This window comes from Gopherus flavomarginatus, chromosome 14 (assembly GCF_025201925.1).
Source record: "Gopherus flavomarginatus isolate rGopFla2 chromosome 14, rGopFla2.mat.asm, whole genome shotgun sequence".
NCBI lineage: Eukaryota > Metazoa > Chordata > Testudines > Testudinidae > Gopherus > Gopherus flavomarginatus.
The window spans coordinates 28,382,984-28,400,931 of NC_066630.1; positions in this window are offsets into that span (position 1 = coordinate 28,382,984).

Here is a 17,948-nt window from a genome sequence, read left to right on the forward strand (position 1 = left end):
CAGGATTAGTCTCACTGACATCTTTTATCACTTATCAGAGGAACAAGCAAACGGAGAGCAATTCCTTTGATCATGGCAAAAGTAGAAAGAGTATTAAAAACCCTATGAAGATTTGCTAAGTAGAAAGTGGAAAAGGCAGTCTGTGGCATGTTTCAAAGAAGTAACATGATTTAAAGTTGCCAGATTTGCTTGTATGTATTAAAGAATTGTTAATGATGCTACGTTCTACATGCATCCTTAGATTTTTTTTTTTTTAAACAGGCAAAGAAGCTCTTAGGTAGAAAGGATGGATTAGATCAATTGGAAAATACCTTTAAAAGGTGAACTGTGTTGGAGAGGAATTCTGTGAGACAGTGACAATTGCTGAAAATAAAAATAAGGTTGTAGCAGTGGCACAATGGATTGGGGGAAAACGTGGCTCTCATGGGAGAATGTCCAAGAATCTGTTAGAGAGGCATGTGGTGTTGGTGGTAGTTATTGGATGTTAGTGAAAATCGTTGATAGAAATTTGAAAGCTTGTAGTTTTCCATGTATGGTACCCTGCCCCATTAACTGCCCATTCTGACCTCAAAGTGCCGTTTCTTCTTCCCTGTTCAGGAAGTAAGAGTTGTCTCACTGGATCAGACCACAGGTTCACCTGACATGCTGTCTGCGGAGCTGGCATCTTGTCATATACCTTGCCAAAATGTGCAATACAGGTGTGGCCCCTGCAAAAGGCAGGAGAATAAAGGGGACATACCTCCTCCTCCACAGCTTTCTGAGCATCCTGTCACCTTCAGTATAGCTGCACACTTGTCCATTTAGTCTTGCACCTCCACCTGTGCTTTTGAGTGGTAACCTCTTTGTGTAATGCTTACAAAAATCCCTTCCTGGCCAAGGGGTCACCTTGCAGCCTGAAGCATGAGGTTTCATTCCCTTTATCTCAGTTTTCATAGCTACAAAGGCCATAATTATGCAGGTATTTTCTTACAATGCAGACACCGTGCCAGCCTAATCCCTGCAGTATTCTTTACTACTGTAGCTAATTTTAAACTGTGTTGAATTTGATTCAGCTCTGTGCAATGAAGTGCATTTCTATAACATCTTTTATGCAAGTATCCCCAGAGCACTTTCTGATCAAGCTAAAATTAGCACTGAACTACAAACAAATTCCTAAAACAGTCATTTAAAAAAAATGCTAAATATGGGCTATTAATGCATGTGTCTAGTTAGAAGTTACAACAGGCAGAGGGCCAAGTACAGCTCTGTTATGTTGGAGTAACCGACAGGAGAGATAGGGCCAACTGGCTCATACTCGAACAGACTTGGAGCTTGAACTATTGTAATAGCAAGGAGCTGTTATGTATTAATCTAAGACTGCTGATATGTAATAATGAGCAAGGTGAGGTCAAGCTACAGTACAATTATGGTGGGTTATTGGAATGTCTTATATGAATGTACTGGGTGACATACTTTACATGTGTAGATCATGTATTCAACTGGCTTCCACAATGCCAGAATGACCCAGTGGATGAGCTACAATCTCAGCATATTGGGAAGGGCAGAATCGTATGTTATCATTGTGACTCTGACAGGCAAGGTCATGCCAAAGCCCCTAAGTCTCAATGATCACTGACAAATGCATAGCTGAAAACCAGACTGGCTCACCTATGTGTTCTCATTGTTAAAATAGATGTTAGGTTTATAAGAATGTGCTTAGTGTTTGAATTTTTTGATCTGCTTGTGAGTTGTGGCATGCATCAATCTCACTTATAATATCTGCATCCCAGGTTATAAGGTAATAGCTGAGTGTTTGCTATGAAACTGGATATAGTCAAGAAATGGGAACTGCTAGTTTACCACAAGAGGTGTCATCTCCTGCTCAACAAAAGAGGGCCTATAGACACCAAACCAACCAACTATTGTGCAACATCAGTGGACAAGACTTTGTTGATTGCTGCCCCTACACCTATGAAGAGGGGATGTACACAAACTCTTGTCTCATCATAGTTTGAACTTCAGGGGAAGGGAATAAAAAGCCCTGACCAGAAGGAACTGTATCGCTATGCTATTTGATTGCTGGAGAGGGCAATATTTCTAAACAGCAGCAAGGGATCCCCAAGCTGCTTATCCGGGGTTAGCTTTTAAGGACATAGAGCTTGCACACGTTACAGTAGCTTCTGTTGCTTTTTGGAACCTAAGACTAAACTGATTTGTATGTGTTTACCTGCATTAACCTTGTAAATAACCTATTTCTTTTTCCTAGTTAATAAATCTTCAGTTAGCTTATTACAGGATTGGCTACAAGTGTTACCTTTGGTGAGAGAGCTAAGGTACAATTGACTGGAGTAAGTAACTGGGCCTTTGGGAATGGGAGTAACCTGAATATTGTGATTTTTGGTGTAAGGGACCATCTATCACAGAGGCAGGCTTGCCTGAGTGGCAAGATAGCTGGAGCGCCCAAAGAGGCTGTTTGTGACTCCATGTTAAGGCTGTTTTAATGCTTGAGGAGTTCACACTGGATACTTGGGTTGGCAAAATCTAATCATAGAACACACAACCAGCTTGAGATTTGTGTCCTGGTTTGTAACGGTCTGCCCTGAGGCTAGCATCCACATTTATGAACCACTCCAGACAGTGCGACAACTATGTATAGCCTGAACCACACGTTTATTCATTGTAAGTTTATACAAAACATAAAAAGACCTTTCTAAGGCTGTAGGTTTTGTCAAATATTAAAGATACAAATGCAGCAGCTTTCCCAAAAACATTGTGATGTTAGACAGAACAGGCTTGAAGTCTAGAAGGTGTAAGTCTGGTCAATACATTTTAGCACAATTCTTGTTAAACTTCTTTAGTGTGAAGAAAAATGTGAGTAGAACAAGAACAGAACAGAGATTACCTTGGCTGTAGCAGTGGGAAAAGTAAACTCTGACAGAATTGTTTATTATAGTGCAAAAAAAACCCAACCAACCAAACAAACACAAAAAACCCCAACCTGGCCATATTTTTATGTTATGTTATCTATCAGCTTCTGGGTAGACTCTGCTAGGGTCTGATCCAAAGCCTTTTGAGTTCAGTGGAAAGACTCCTATTGACTTCAGTGGACTTTGGATTTGGCCTCTGATAAGCAGCGTTCCATGCTGCTAGACATAATTACAGGGCATTCTTCCTTGCTGATTTATCAAATGAGTGAATGCAGAGAAGAATCAATGTACAGCCGTTATTCTGAGTTGTACAGTAGATGTGTGTGGTTTTGCTGGCATGACGGTGATAGTTCCCCTGTTAGCATCTAAATGTGGATGCTGAGCATTTGAAATGTGACTATTATTGAAGTGACTGGGACCAAACCAAAAACCTGAAGAAATGGAGAATTACCTGGACCACAGTCTGGTCAACACATCCTGAAAATCAGCGGTGAACAGAGCTGGAAACCCAGTAAGAAATCCAGTAAGATGTAAATCAAGATGTTAGTCAAGATGCTGCTATTGTGGAACAATTCAACCAGCCTAACTCAGGTGATCATTGCTGGTGCTCACAAATACATTCTCTGCTGTGGCCAAGCCTGGGGCCAGATGGAAACTTCTTTTTCAAAGTAAATTTCTTTTCCATTATGGTGCTGCAGTTGTTTTAACCACAACTTTATTGAGCATCTTCAGACAGGGCAGCATTAGACATTATCTAAATAGACAACTGCCTAAGGGCACCATCTCTCACAGGAACGGTATTGGCCCTGATCATTCACCACGAGTACCATTCTGATGCACTTGTGGGACTGCTGCATTCCAGCCCCACGCCACCTCTTGTGATCTTGTCTCTGTTCACTAGTGTTCAGTTGGTGCGTCTGTATTTAGGTGTCCCAAATCCTCTGTATCTCCTGCAGCCAGTGCATAGGTTTCTGGTACACCTTTGGGAATGAAAGGTAATCTTTGCAGCCCTGGGTGATTTATGAGCATTGGAGATCGAAGCAGTACTCTGCATCCTAAAGCACGAGCCTCTACTGTCTGAGCTAAAAGACTCAGCTCTGTTAGATAATGTTCTGGCAGGTTCATGAGCCTGGCCCAGGCACCACTAAAAGGGAATGGAGCCCCACACTGAGTGGGCATGCGTTACATAAAGATACCCCGGCACTGGCAGCAGAAATGGTGTGTCCTTTCAGAGGAAGACATAACACTGAAGAGAACAGCTTTGTTCTATTGTGTTATGTCTATTGGTTAGGGTGACTATACGTCCCATTTTTGGCTGGGATGGTCCCTTTTGTAAGCCCTGTCCCAGCCGTCCCGACTTCTTTGGCAAAAGTGGGTATCTGTCCCGTTTGCTCTTGCTGACTGATCAAGTTGGCAAGAGAAAATGGGACAAATGCCTAGTTTTGTCAAAAAAGTGGGGTGTGGTGCAGAACAACATGTGGGGGGCAAGCAGAGATGCCAGGCCAGTGCAGGGAGGAAGCTGGGCTGAAGGTGGGGTGGGGAAGAAGGTTAGTGTGTGTATGTGGGGGGTGGGGGGAGTGGCAGGGTTCCAGCAACCAGAGATAGCCTGCAGGATTCTATAGACCAGCGACAGCCTAGAGTGAGGGGTCGGCAGGGTTTGAGTGACCAGCGACAGCCTCCAGCCGGCAGAGTTCAACTAACCAATGACAGCCTCTAGCAGGGGGCTGACAGGGTTCAACTGACCAGCGATAGCCTCAAGTGGGGAGCCAGCAGGATTTGAGTGACCAATAACAGTCTGGGGAGGGAAGGTGCCATGGGTAAGCAGCTGGGGCCAGCCCTGCAATGGGGGGGCCTGCGGTGAGCAGCTGGGGCCAGATACGTGGGGAGGGCCCTTGGACCAGCCTGCTCGGTGTCCTGTTTTCCCTTTAGGAAATATGGTCACCCTACTTTTGGTACACTAGAAATCTAGATTTATTTTAAATGTTTTTTGAGTGACCATTTAAATGGGCTCTTCTGTACTTCTGCACAACTACACTTTTGATTTAGGTTACAGAAAATGTATTGATTTCATAGCTATTTTCAGGACCAGTTCACACAAATTTGGGCCACTCACACTTAATTGATGTGTCCAGCCACAAAGCCTGAGATCCAGCGTGTGAACTGTCCAAAGCTTCAATTCAATTGCTAAGGTGGAAAGAGAAGGAGGAGGCATTTACAAAATAGTAATCGTAGAAGGTGGATGGGCTTGTGGACTGCGACTCAGGTGATCTGGGTTCAATTCCTACATCTGCCACAGACTTTAGGTGACCTTGATCTAGTCACTTAATGTCTCAGTTCCCAATCTTCTGCTTAAATGATATTCAGTTCTCCCTCGTCTAATCTCTGCTCTATTTGTATCTTTATCCTCTTAGGATGGAGGATGGAGCTCAGATCCTGCTCAGCCTCTGACTACATGTGATGGATGTTTAAAGGGCTGAGTGGAAGACAGAGTGAATCTGAGAGTGCGCTGTCCTCCAAATGTGAGTTGACACTCCTGCTTCTTGTACAATGATTGAATTGGCCATTTAAAATCTATCAGTTCTGATTTCCTTGAAGTGAGAACCAATCATGATTTAAAATAAGCTGTGAAGACACAATACAAATCAATATGCCGGTTTTGGTTCCTGAGAGGAACAGTCAAATGGAAACATAGGATCAAATGAATGTCTGGTTAACTTGGAGCTGAAGTTATTCTGGTAGGTTCACAGTTGTGCAGGAATATATAAATTACACCATTGTTTTACGTTTAGCTACTGCGCCCCTTCCTCCCTTAGCATAACAGAAGTCTAAATAAACAAGGTTTCAATCAGACTCTCTTCTTCCATCTTCCTGTGGGTTATAGGCTCTTCTCTGAGGGGCTTTATGTGAATGTAAAGAAATGAAAAAGAGCTTGTGTCCACCCTCTCCCAGAAGCTCCTACAGTGGGTCCTGGAAAAGGAGGTAAGGAGCTGGCTTGGTCCTTGAGCCATTTGTTTCCTTGCCCAAAGTGGCTTGTTCACTTCTTCCCAGAGTTCTTTGCTCTCTAGAACTGTGAACTTCCCTCCCTTGAGTTTCCACTTCCCTTCCCCGAGATTTATTCTTTGGCTGTCCACTTTCTGTCTCAAGTATCGGGGGTAGCCGTGTTAGGCTGTATCCACAAAAACAACAAGGAGTCCGGTGGCACCTTAAAGACTAACAGATTTATTTGGGCATAAGCTTTCGTGGGTAAAAAACCCACTTCTTCAGATGCATGAAGTGAAAGTTACAGATGACGGCATTATAAAGACACATGAAAAGAAGGGCATTACCTCACAAGTGGAGAACCAGTGTTGACAAGGCCAATTCGATCAGGGTGGATGTAGTCCACTCCCAATAACAGATGAAAAGGTGTCAATTCCAGGAGAGGCAAAGCTGCTTTTGTAATGAGCCAGATGCTCCCAGTCCCTATTGAAGCCCAAATTAATGGTGTACATTTGCAAATGAATTTTAGTTCTGCAATTTCTCTTTGAAGTCTGTTTCTGAAGTTTTTTTGTTCAAGAATAGTTACTTTTAAATCTGTTATAGAATGTCCAGGGAGATTGAAGTGTTCACCTACTGGCTTTTGTATGTTACCGTTCCTGATGTCTGATTTGTGTCCATTCATTCTTTTATGTTGGGACTCTCCAATTTGGTCAATGTACATGGCAGAGGGGCATTGCTGGCACATGATGGCATATATAACATTAGTAGACATGCAGGTGAATGAGTGTGGCTTGATGGTGTGGCTGATGTGGTTGGGTCCTCTGATGAGGACAGAGTAGGCAGCGAGGTTTGCTACAGGGATTGGTTCCTGGGTTGGTGTGTAGTTGCTGGTGAGTATTTGCTTCAGGTTGTGGGGTTGTCTGTAAGCGAGGGCTGGCTGGCCTCTCAAGGTCTGTGAGAGTGAGGGATCGTTTTCCAGGATAGGTTGTAGATCATTGATATTGTGCTGGAGAGGTTTTAGCTGGGGGCTGTACGTGATGGCCAGTGGTGTTCTGTTATTTTCTGTTTTTTCTTGTTGGGCCTGTCCTGTAGTAGGTGATTTCTGGGTACCCGTCTCGCTCTGTCAATCTGTTTCCTCACTTCTCCAGGTGGGTACTGTAATATTAAAAATGATTGATAAAGATCTTGTAGGCATTTGTCTCTGAGGGATTGGAGCAAATTCAGTTGTATCTTAGGGCTTGGCTGTAGAAAATGGATTGTGTGATGTGTCCTGGATGGAAGCTGGAGGCATGTAGGTAAGTATAGCGGTCAGTAGGTTTCCGGTATAGGATGGTGTTTATGTGACCATCACTTATTTGCATTGTAGTGTTCAGGAAGTGGATCTTTTGTGTGGACTGGTCCAGGCTGAGGTTGATGGTGGGGTGGAAATTGTTGAAATCCAGGTGGAATTCTTCAAGGGCCTCCTTTCTGTGGGTCCATATGATGAAGATGTCATCGATGTAGCGCAAGTAGAGGAGGGGCGCTAGGGGACGAGAGCTGAGGAAGCATTGTTCTAAGTCAGCCACTTTGTGTGTCCTTTTTAAGTCATCACAACCAAGTTTCATGGCAGGCCTTCTAATCTCCTGGGGACCAGAGTCCTTTGCCATGGTTCATGCAGACGTAAATCCTAGATTAATCTGGCCTGAGATTTGTAAAGCGCTTTGAACATGTAAGGCCCTATAAAAAGTGCTGTACATTATTAATGAATTCACAGGAGTCCCTCCTGAGCTATTGTTCCTGGAGGTGAGGTACGGTGACAATCACAGTCAAACCTGCCTCCCATTTTCTGAGATTACATCTGTCTTTTCAGGATTGCAGGAAGAAATTGCATAGGAAGGAGGAGGAGACCCCCTTCAAAGATTTCACCTTCCAAGGGACTTCTTTCAAAGACTCTGGCATCGTCTTCATGCTTTTCCCCCCCTGCTACTGGATTGCCCCGTCTCCTCACGCTAACTCCTAAGCACTTTTGAAAGCTGACAGCCTCAACTGAAACCTCTCTTGGGGGGAAGGAGGGGGAAAGAGAATCTTGATGCAGGGGGATGCTTTCAAACTTTGTCTGCAGCCAACACACAGGCGGGGAAAGAAGCAGCATCAAAAATTAGGCCATTCCAGCAACTCACTGAAATCACAAGCACAATGCATGAAAAGCTAGGCCCACTGCACCTAAACCTACACAATTTGACATTTTTCAGTGGCTGTGCCAGGAACATCTATAGTGTCTGGTTACTTAAAGCAAGGGAGAAAGAGGTGGGTGGTGAATCTAATCAGTTTTGCCCAGATTTGAGGTTTCTTCCTTTTCAGCATAAGTAACAATGGGAAAAAGCTAAAACTATAGACAGTGCAATCCAGATTCCCTTTACCTGAAAATCCTTGTTATCCGAATCCCCTGTGTGTGCCCCATGTCGTCCTACGATAGTTAATAGGGCTTCCATTTATCTGAAAGTTTCAGATATCCCCCAGGCCATTTGGATAAATGAGTGTATTATGTGTGTGTACAGATAATTCAATAGAATTTAAAAAAAATATTCTATAGTAACTAAAACCAGAACTTGAACAGAACACAGAGTCAAAACTGAGAATGTTGACTAGCTAAAATGGAACCAATAAATGAACAGTCTTTTCACTTCCCCTAGCACTGTTCAGAATGCATTATGGGTTCATTTGGTTTACTCCTCTCCTCCCATTATTTGATAGTTCTTTTAACAGTTGCGAGTTTTACTCTGTTCCTTTTGATCAGAAGGGAAAGGTACTGTAGGAACTGAGACACTGCAGTGACTCTATCTTTGAACTCACCAGGTCTAAAAGCCTGCAAGAATATTTTCTCTTTCAGCTTTCTACTCTGCTCATATAGCTGCCTGATAAAGAGATGTTAAATTGTCCTTAAGGACTAGAAAGGTAAGAATTATGCTCTAAAACTCCTGCATTTTTTTTAATTATAAGTGCATTAAAAATTTAAATGTTAGACTTTTCTAAGTAGAAATTCTTCTTTTCAAACATTTTAATCCTTTTGTTGCTTAAAAAAGTTTTTTTTTCGTTCATTTTATATGGTGCAAATTTGCAGGTAAGTGTTCTTGCAAATGCTGCAGCTCCATCTAGTGGTATAGTTGCTAGTTGTCAGGGCAAAGACAAACCTCTTTGAAACAGTAATTATTAAGAAAAGGATACGGATTTAACCTTCTATGTTTTCAGTGAAATCCTTCAGAATTTACTTCAAATAATCAATGCAATGTGAGCTATTATCGGTCAAAATTCATATACAGTTTTAAGATATAGCAATTTTTGTTTTTGTTTTTGTTTGTTAGAGATACCAGTGTATGAAACACAACCCAAAGTGCGTCCTTTAGTATTTTCATTTATAGGTACTTGTCTATTTGTAATGTATGAAACTAGTACTTTTAAAAATGTGTGTGTATATTTATGTGTGTGTGTATATGTGTGTGTGTGTGTGTGTGTGTGTGTGTGTGTGTGTGTATAATAAAAAAATCTATATCTATAAAATTTGACACCTCTTATAGTTCTTTTCATCTGAGGATCTTAAGGTGCTTAGCAAATATTTATTAAGTTTCATGATATCTTATACCTACATCTCATATCTATCTACTCTATCTATACAGTTTAAAAATAAGTGTCTTGTGCATGTATTTATAGACAAAGTAAGCCTGATTCTGCTCCCACACTGTCATTTAATTAATTTCATATGAGTTACTCCTAATTTACACTGGTATGAGATCTGAATCAGTATTCTGTGTATGTACAGTATATGTAAGAGGATCTTAATTAAACAGGTCTGTCTTTTAGGGTTCTCTCCTCATCCAAACAGGAGCTGAGATTCAGTATTTTGCACCATTACAACTGATGTATCATTTTTCAACACATCTTGTCCCTGTCTTTGATCTTATCAGAAAATAAACATTCTTGACTTCATTTGCTGAGCTGCTGCTGGGCCCAAGGTCTTTCTAAATTCCAGCTGATGTCCTGAAATTGAATTTTGTGCTGCCTGTGCAAATCTATTGAAATTCAGTGAAAGTATTTAACACTTATTAAGCTAGAAGGAAGCAGATATTATCCTTTAGTGATGCAACAGATAGTAAGAGTTAATAATAAGTATGTGATAAGGAAGATCACAGGATTTCCTGTAAACAAGATGCTGCGTTGCTGAGGGGCATCCTTTCTGCATATGTTTCATAAGTACCTAGGCATCCTCATGGGCTTCTCTAGTTATTTTAGTAAGTTGTGTAAACAGTATTATCTACTTAAAGCCCTCAGATGATCTAATAATTGATATGGAAATGGGCCAAAGCTCAATAGATTGTATGCAATTCTCCATGGACTTCTGAGAATGGTCTGCCCATTTTATTTAACATTTTCTCTAGTTTGTGTGTATTTGTGCAGTCTGTGGTTTGCTAGACACGCCAGACAGATGTTGGTTGGATGATCTTTTTTGTTTTAATATACAATTTTTAACATGTTCGTGCTCCGTACTTGGCTTGACAGTTTTTATAGGTATGTCAAAGAAAAGAGAGGAGCCACTAATAACATCAAACAGTGAAAAGAGGTAAAATCATACTGGAAGGGTCAAATCCATTATGCAGCATATACCTGCATTACATGTTAAGAAAAGCTGGACACCTGTTAATGCAATTAGTTACATTACTCTTCAGTGTTGAACTGATGCCTACAGGAGTGGTGCAAGGAACCCCACCACTCTAACATGAGTTGTTTAGAGTTTTTTGCAAAGATATTTTGTCTATTTTTTTTGTGCGTGTGGAAAATGTTAGATTCTCTGAAAATTTTTGACCAGCTGTATTTCTAAATGTGTTTCTGACACTTGACTTTCTCTCTAGTCTATTTGTAATTGGAGAATAGTCGTAATAATCCTTGCTGAACAGTTTGCTATTCCTTCATTTATTAATTTAAACTTACTCAACTTCCCCCCCTCTCCTTTTATAGATTTATCACAAGCAATTGGCTGCAAGTATTTGATACAAGCAAAATTTGAGCTGTGTTGGTTAGTGTGATTGTTCACAAAAGAAGTGTAGTTGCAAGCTGGAATAATTTAGGCCACCCACCATTTGGGAAACACTGATTTGGGGCACCTTGAAAAATACCTAAACATAAAGATGTTTTTGTTGAGTGGTGATACTAATAATACATAGTTTGTATGTGTGGGAGGTGGTGTTGCGCAGTGGTTACAGCTCTTGATTGTGACTCAAGAAACTTACGTTCTATTCTTGGGCCTTCCTCTGGCCTAGTGGCTGATATTGGGCACATCACTTTACCTCCCTGTTCCTCAGTATCCCCACCTGCAAAATGGGGATAATGATACTGATCGCCTTCCTTAAGTGCTTTTGAGATCTATGGATGAAAAGTGCTATATAGATCTCAGATAGGTTTCTGAAGTTGATGGGCAAGGATTCGTTGGTAATGATTCAGATCAATGCTAATGACATTGCATCATGGGATAGCTTGCAGATAATAGATGACTTCAGGGAGCTCAGAAATGTACTCAAAAAGAAGAATGTCTAAGTGCTCTTCTCTGAGATCCTTCCTATTCCATGAGTGAAGGAAGACAGAAGGGAAAAGATTCTGGAAGCGAACCGGATTCTGGTCCACCTTCTAAGGGAGCAGGGGCTGTATAGTTAGAACCAATTTTCCCCATGCCAGGCTGGCAAGAGTAGTCAGAAGGATGTTAAGCCAATAACAAGAAGGGAAGGTAAAAAGAGGGAAGATGTGAGCACTCATTTGGCCCCAAAGCAAGATGTTGAGAACAAAATTAATTTAGGAACCAAAGGAGATGAAAAGAAGAAATTGCTTAATTGTCTATACACCAATGCTAGGAGCCCAGATAACAAACAAACAGAGCTAGGATTGCTAATTTATGAGCATAAACTCAATCTAGTTGGTTTTACTGAAACCCAGTTGAATCATTCTCATGACTGGAATTTTAAAATCAGTGGTTATCACCTATCCACGAAGGACTGAGTGGGCAATTCTCGAAAGGGAGAGTGAGTAGCACTCTGTCAAAAAGGGCATTACCTTTTCAGGGTCACTGATAACTCAGATGAAAATGATCTTGAATGCTTATGGTGAAACACAAGATGGGTATTATTAGTGTCTGCTACAGACCTTCAAATCACACTAGGGAGCAGGATGACCAACTCCTTATGCACCAATCTATAAAACATAGGGAAAAAAGCTGCCTAATCCTGGGGGACTCTAATTTGAGTGAACCTTGCTGGAGGTCTCATACTTTGGTACTAAAACATGGTTGGAATTTCTAAATATTATAGATAATTTCCTAATTCAAAAAGTGGTGCATCCAACATGCGGGAATTGTGTCAAGATAAGGTGTAACACAGACAAAGAAGAACTGATCACAGAGCTAAAAATTAGTGGTAGCTTAGGTACAGGTGATTATAACTTGGTTGCACTTGTAAATGCTTATAAATGTGGAACAGAATAAAGTCCAAACCACATTTTTTCAAAAAGCTGAAAACAGTGACGAATCAGATCAACTGTGAGGAAGAATTTAATCAGAAAAAATGTGAATGAAAATTGGGAATTGTTTAAGAACACGTTATCAAAAGCCTCCAAAGTCATGATTGATTTAGAGGAGAAGTAAAGGCAGCTATTAAAATTTAAAAAATAATATCTAACAAATGGAACAAAGGGGAAGTTTGTAGTAATAAATATGAATCAGACGCTAGGAATTGCAGAAAATTGACAAGGGAAGCAAATGGACACAAGAAAATCTGTGGCCAGTAGAACAGAGGAAAATAAGGGGTTTGTTTTTTAAAGTATACTAGGAACAAAAAAACTTCCTGACAATGTTACTGGTCCATTTCCAGATGGAAATGATAGAATTGCCAATACTGGTGCAGTACAAGCAGAAGTGTTCAATAAATATTTCTGTTCTGTAATTTGGAAAAAAAAACATGATTTAGTTATCATATAATAACACTCTTTCCATTCCACAATCATCTTAGGAGTATCATCTTAAACAGCTGCTATTAGACATTTTTAAATCAGCAATTCTGGATAACTTTCATCCAAGGGTTTTAAAAGAGCTGGTGAGGAAATTGCTGGACCATTCATGTTGATTTTTCAATAAGACTTGGAACACTGGGAAAGTTCCACAAGACTGGAAGTAGTTAATTTTTAAAATACTGGCACAAAAGGATAAACAAGATGACCTAGGTAATTATAGGCCTGTGAGTCTGACATTGATCCTGAGAAAGATAGTGGAGCAGCTGATGCAGGATTTAACTAATCAAGAATTAAAGGAAGTAAACATAATTTAATGTCAATCAACATGAGTTTATGGAAAATAGATCCTGTCAAATTAACTTGATATCTTTGTTGGAGATTACAAGTGTGGTTGATGAAGGTAATAGTGTTGATGTAATACACCTAGACTTCTGAGAGGTATTTGACTTGGTACTTACTGCATGATTTTTTTTTTAAATAGAATGATGTAAAATTAACATGGCACACATTAAATGAATTAAAAAACGACTAATTGATACATCTAAAAATGTAATTGTAAATGGGATATCATCATCAAGTGGATGTGTTTCTTAGGGGGGTCCTACAGGGATCTGTTCTTGGTCCTACATTGGAAGAAAACATAAAATAATCACAGATAAAGTTTGCAGATGACAGAAAAACTGGGGGAATGGTAAATAATGAAGAAGATAGACCACTAATACACAAAGATTGTTAAACTGGGCACAAGGAAACAATGAATGTTTTAATATGGCTAAATGTAAATGCCTACATCTAGGGACAAAGAATGTAGGCAATACTTACAGGCTGGAGGACTCTATTCTGGGAAGCCATGACTCTGAAAAGGATTTGGGGGAGGGGGTGAATAATCAGTTGAACATGAGCTCCCAGTGTGACACTGTGGCCAAAAGGGCTAATGTGACCATTGGCTGCATAAACAGGGGAATCTTGAGAAGGCAGAGAAGAAGAGAGGTTATTTTTCCTCTTTATTTGGCACTGGTATGACCGTGCTGGAATACGGTCTCCAGTGCTAGTGTCAACAATTGAATAAAGATGTTGATAAATTGGAGAAGTTCAGAGAAGAGTCATGAGAATGATTAAAGGATTTGAAAACCTGCCTTATGGTAATAGACTCGAGAAGCTCAGTCTGTTTAGCTTTACAAAGGAAAGGTAAAGGGTGACTTGATTAGTCTGTAGGTATCTACATGAGGGAACAAATATTTGATAACAGGCTCTTCAGACTATCAGAGAACATGATCCAGTGCCTGGAAGTTGAAGCAAGACTAATTCAGACTGGAAATAAGATTTACATTTTTAACAGTGAGGGTAATTAACCATTGCAACAATTTACCAATATCATGGTGGATTCTCCATCACTGGCAATTTTTAAATCAAAATGGTCTGCGTTTATACAATGGGTCAGAACAGATGATCATAATAGTCCCATCTAGCCTTGGTATCTATGACCCTGGGAGTACATAGCATTGAAATTAGGAAGAGCTTATTTTGTATAGGCCTGTAAGGAGGCGCCCTGGCTCCCCGCCACGCCTGAGAGGGACGAGCCAGAGCAGGTGCCTCAGTGGGTGGAGCCAGCACGGCCTGTCCCCGCCCCCCGGAAGTCAAGGGGCAGGACAGGAAGTATAAAAGCCCGGCCCCAGCGCTCAGTTGGGCGCAGGCTGCCGGAGAGGACAGATGCTGGTGCCTGGGCTCCCGCCGGGCCCAGCCTGCCCCGCGCCCACTATCCAGAGGAGCGCTGGCTGGACCTGCCCCGCACCCACTATCCAGAGGAGCGCTGGCCGGACCTGCCCTGCGCCCACTACCCAGAGGAGCACTGGCTGGACTTGCCTCAGACCCGGTACCCGGAGGAACGTCGGCCTGATCTGCCGTGTGCCCGATACCCCGAGGAGTGGCCTGAGCTTCCCCACGACCGGTACCCGGAGGAGCCCATGGTCTGGGACCCCCCAGACGATGCTGGCAAGGACCAGGTACCCAGAGAGGGGGAGGTTGGAAGTGGCCCGGGGGTAGCCAACCCTGGTTTGGCTCCTGAAGAGCCCGAACCCATGTCACTGTGTTGCGGCCAGGATCTCCACTGACCGCAGCGGGTCTTGACCGCTGCTAGGGCCCCGGGCTGGAACGCAGTGGAGTGGGAGGGCCTGCGTTTCCCCCTGCCACCCATAACCAGGTGGCAGACTCCCCCTCTTCCCGCCTATTGCCGCTGCTCTGCCCTGATCCAGAGGGCCAGAGCTAACTAGACTTGTGTTTGGTGCCCCGCCCGAACCAAGGGCTGGGCCCCGTTGACTTTGCCACTGCTCCGCCCTGATCCAGAGGGCCAGAGCTAACTAGACTTGTGTTTGGTACCCGCCCTGCCAAGGGCCTGGGCTGATACTGTGTTTGCTCAGCCCCTGCTAGAGGCCTGAGCTTGAACTGTTACTGCCCCGCCCTGTCCAAGGGCTGGGGCTTATTGACTTTGAGAGCCCCGACCCCGGCTAGAGGGTCGGGGCTCTACCTTGTTTACAGACCCTGTACCCCGCTCAACACCTGCCGAGGGGCTAAGCCTATCCGGACTGCAGTGTGTAAGGAGGCGCCCTGGCTCCCCGTTGCGCCTGAGAGGGACGGGCCCCGACACGACCGGCTTACAAGGCCTGATTCAGCATCAGGGACTAACCCAGTCCAATGCCATAAATAAATAGTTTGTAACTTTCGCAAGTGTAGAAACAGTAATGTCCAGTTCTAAAATAAGACGGTACTAGTAATAAATTATTAATCATACAATCAAGAATAGGCTTCTAGACTGGTGACTTACTGCCTGCGAATATCTTTTTTTCCTGTTTAAGAAAATACTAAAAGAAGTGAAAAAGGCCTGTATAGGTTTCAACTATCTTCTCCTTAATGCTCATTTCTAGATTAAAGGTTGGAGTTATTTTATTGTATATTTTATAAGCTTTGTATAGCATTCATTGCCATAATATCTCTCAACCTATTAATGAATTTAGCTTCATTTAAAAAAAACTATGAGATGAAATATTTTCCATTTTTTTAACTGGTGGTACAGAGACACAGAGGTTGAGTAACTTGTGAAAAATTGTGCACATAAAGTGTGTAATAGAGCTGGAAATAGAATCCAGCTCCCTTGATTTCCCTCATCCAGTGCCCAAGCCGCAATACCTTCCTTTCTTTTTCAAGTATTCCTTTTTTAACATCCACCTTGAACTTGTTAATAAGCAGCTTCTGCTGTCCTCAGTGGTCTATAGTCTCAGCATTTCTGGAGAGGAAAGCTATTTGTATTTCTTTAGTTTGTGGGGGGAGTGTTTGTTTGTTTGGTTTGTTTGTGGCTACTGGAAGTGAGATCGTAAACTGATCTGAAGCCTTTTATGGGCTCATAACTGACCCTGTGCCATTTGTGCACAGTCGGTTTTGCCGATTCAATATGAGAAGCTCCTTGACTGCAAATGTCAAAGAAGCAGAAAATAAAATCAGTACTTTAAATTAGACAGTTGATACATTCTCTCTGAATAGCACTCGAGATGAATGACTTCTGCTCTAGGGAATGATAAAAGTCCTGGCCAATCAGTTAGCACATAGGCAACATTAAAATGCCTTTCATGTAAAGCAGTTCGCAATGGGAGAACTACACAAGGAACAGATTGCCCTTTCTTCTGCCTGTGCCCTGAATTCAGTTAGTAATTAGCGCACAGGTTTTCCATGAGGCAGGGAAACTGGTGTCTCTTTTGTAAGACATTTGATGATGGATGGGGCCGGGTCTAGACCAGGAACACTTTGCTCCTACTATATGTATCAGCAAAGCATTCCTAGTGTGAATGCCCTCTGCCAGGATAGCTTATTCCCTCCTTCTCCCCTCATCCCCTAAGTGCAGGGGCTTCTGCCACCATAGTTATCTTGGCCAGGGATCACACCCCAACTGACGTTGTTATGCTGGTAAAAGTTTGCAATGTAGACCTGGCTTCTATCTGCATGATCAACTGTGCCCTTTTAGAAGATGGAAGCTATGGCATGACAACAGGGGTGTGGACAGAATAGCTGTTAATGGAGGTCTGTTCTTTCCTTTCTCCAGCAAGAATTTTTTTTTTTTGCAATGTTCATTAGTATACAACATGTACTCCCACATATAGTCAATTGCGGGATTGGAGACAGAAGGGTCCATTATGCTAGGCAGGCACATCCCCAAGTTATCTCTGGGGAAGGTCGGGTGGGAGGGGGTTAGAATTCCACTGGGCTCTGGAATATTCTAATATGGGTCTTCCTCAGTCTCTCCTGTTGAAGATGTTCCATTCTATGTACCCAATTATGTATTGGGCCAGAGAGCCAGTGAGAGTGAATCTGTAGTCTAGTGGTTAGGGCACTCATCTGAGAGTGAAGAAACTCATCTTCAAATCCTTTCTCCCCATCAGATAGAGTAGAGAATTGAGTGGGTGTTTCCAGTGTGCTGAGTGAGTTCCCTTATCACCGCCATACAGGTTGTAAGGGGAGAATCCACCTCCCTTCTGTGTGGAGTTAGATGTGCTCTGATAACACCTACCACAGCAGACATAAGCAAGGGAATGGCTTGAGGCTGGTGCGGGAGCTTGAGCATGAGATGGCACTGAGGCATTGTGTGCATGCCCAGTGGCAGAAACATAGGCACCTGGTGGACTTTTATTGGGAAAATGTAGGCACTTCCAAAGTTAGGTGGCAGCTGAGCATGGGATTTTGGGGATCTCAGCGGTGCCTATGTTTTTTAACTTTTAATTTAGGCACCAAAGTGCTTTTGTGGATTTGAGACTCAGAGTCTAGAACTCAATATTCAGAAGTGCTGGGATTTGAACTCTTTATTGCTTGATTCCCCATTCTGTGTTCAGTGCAACAGACCACACCACTCCCACTCAATATTGATCTATGTGTTGTAAACATCCACGAACACATAGGAACTTCATGTATGCCATGTATCAGAGGGTAGCCGTGTTAGTCTGGATCTGTAAAAGCAGCAAAGAATCCTGTGGCACCTTATAGACTAACAGACGT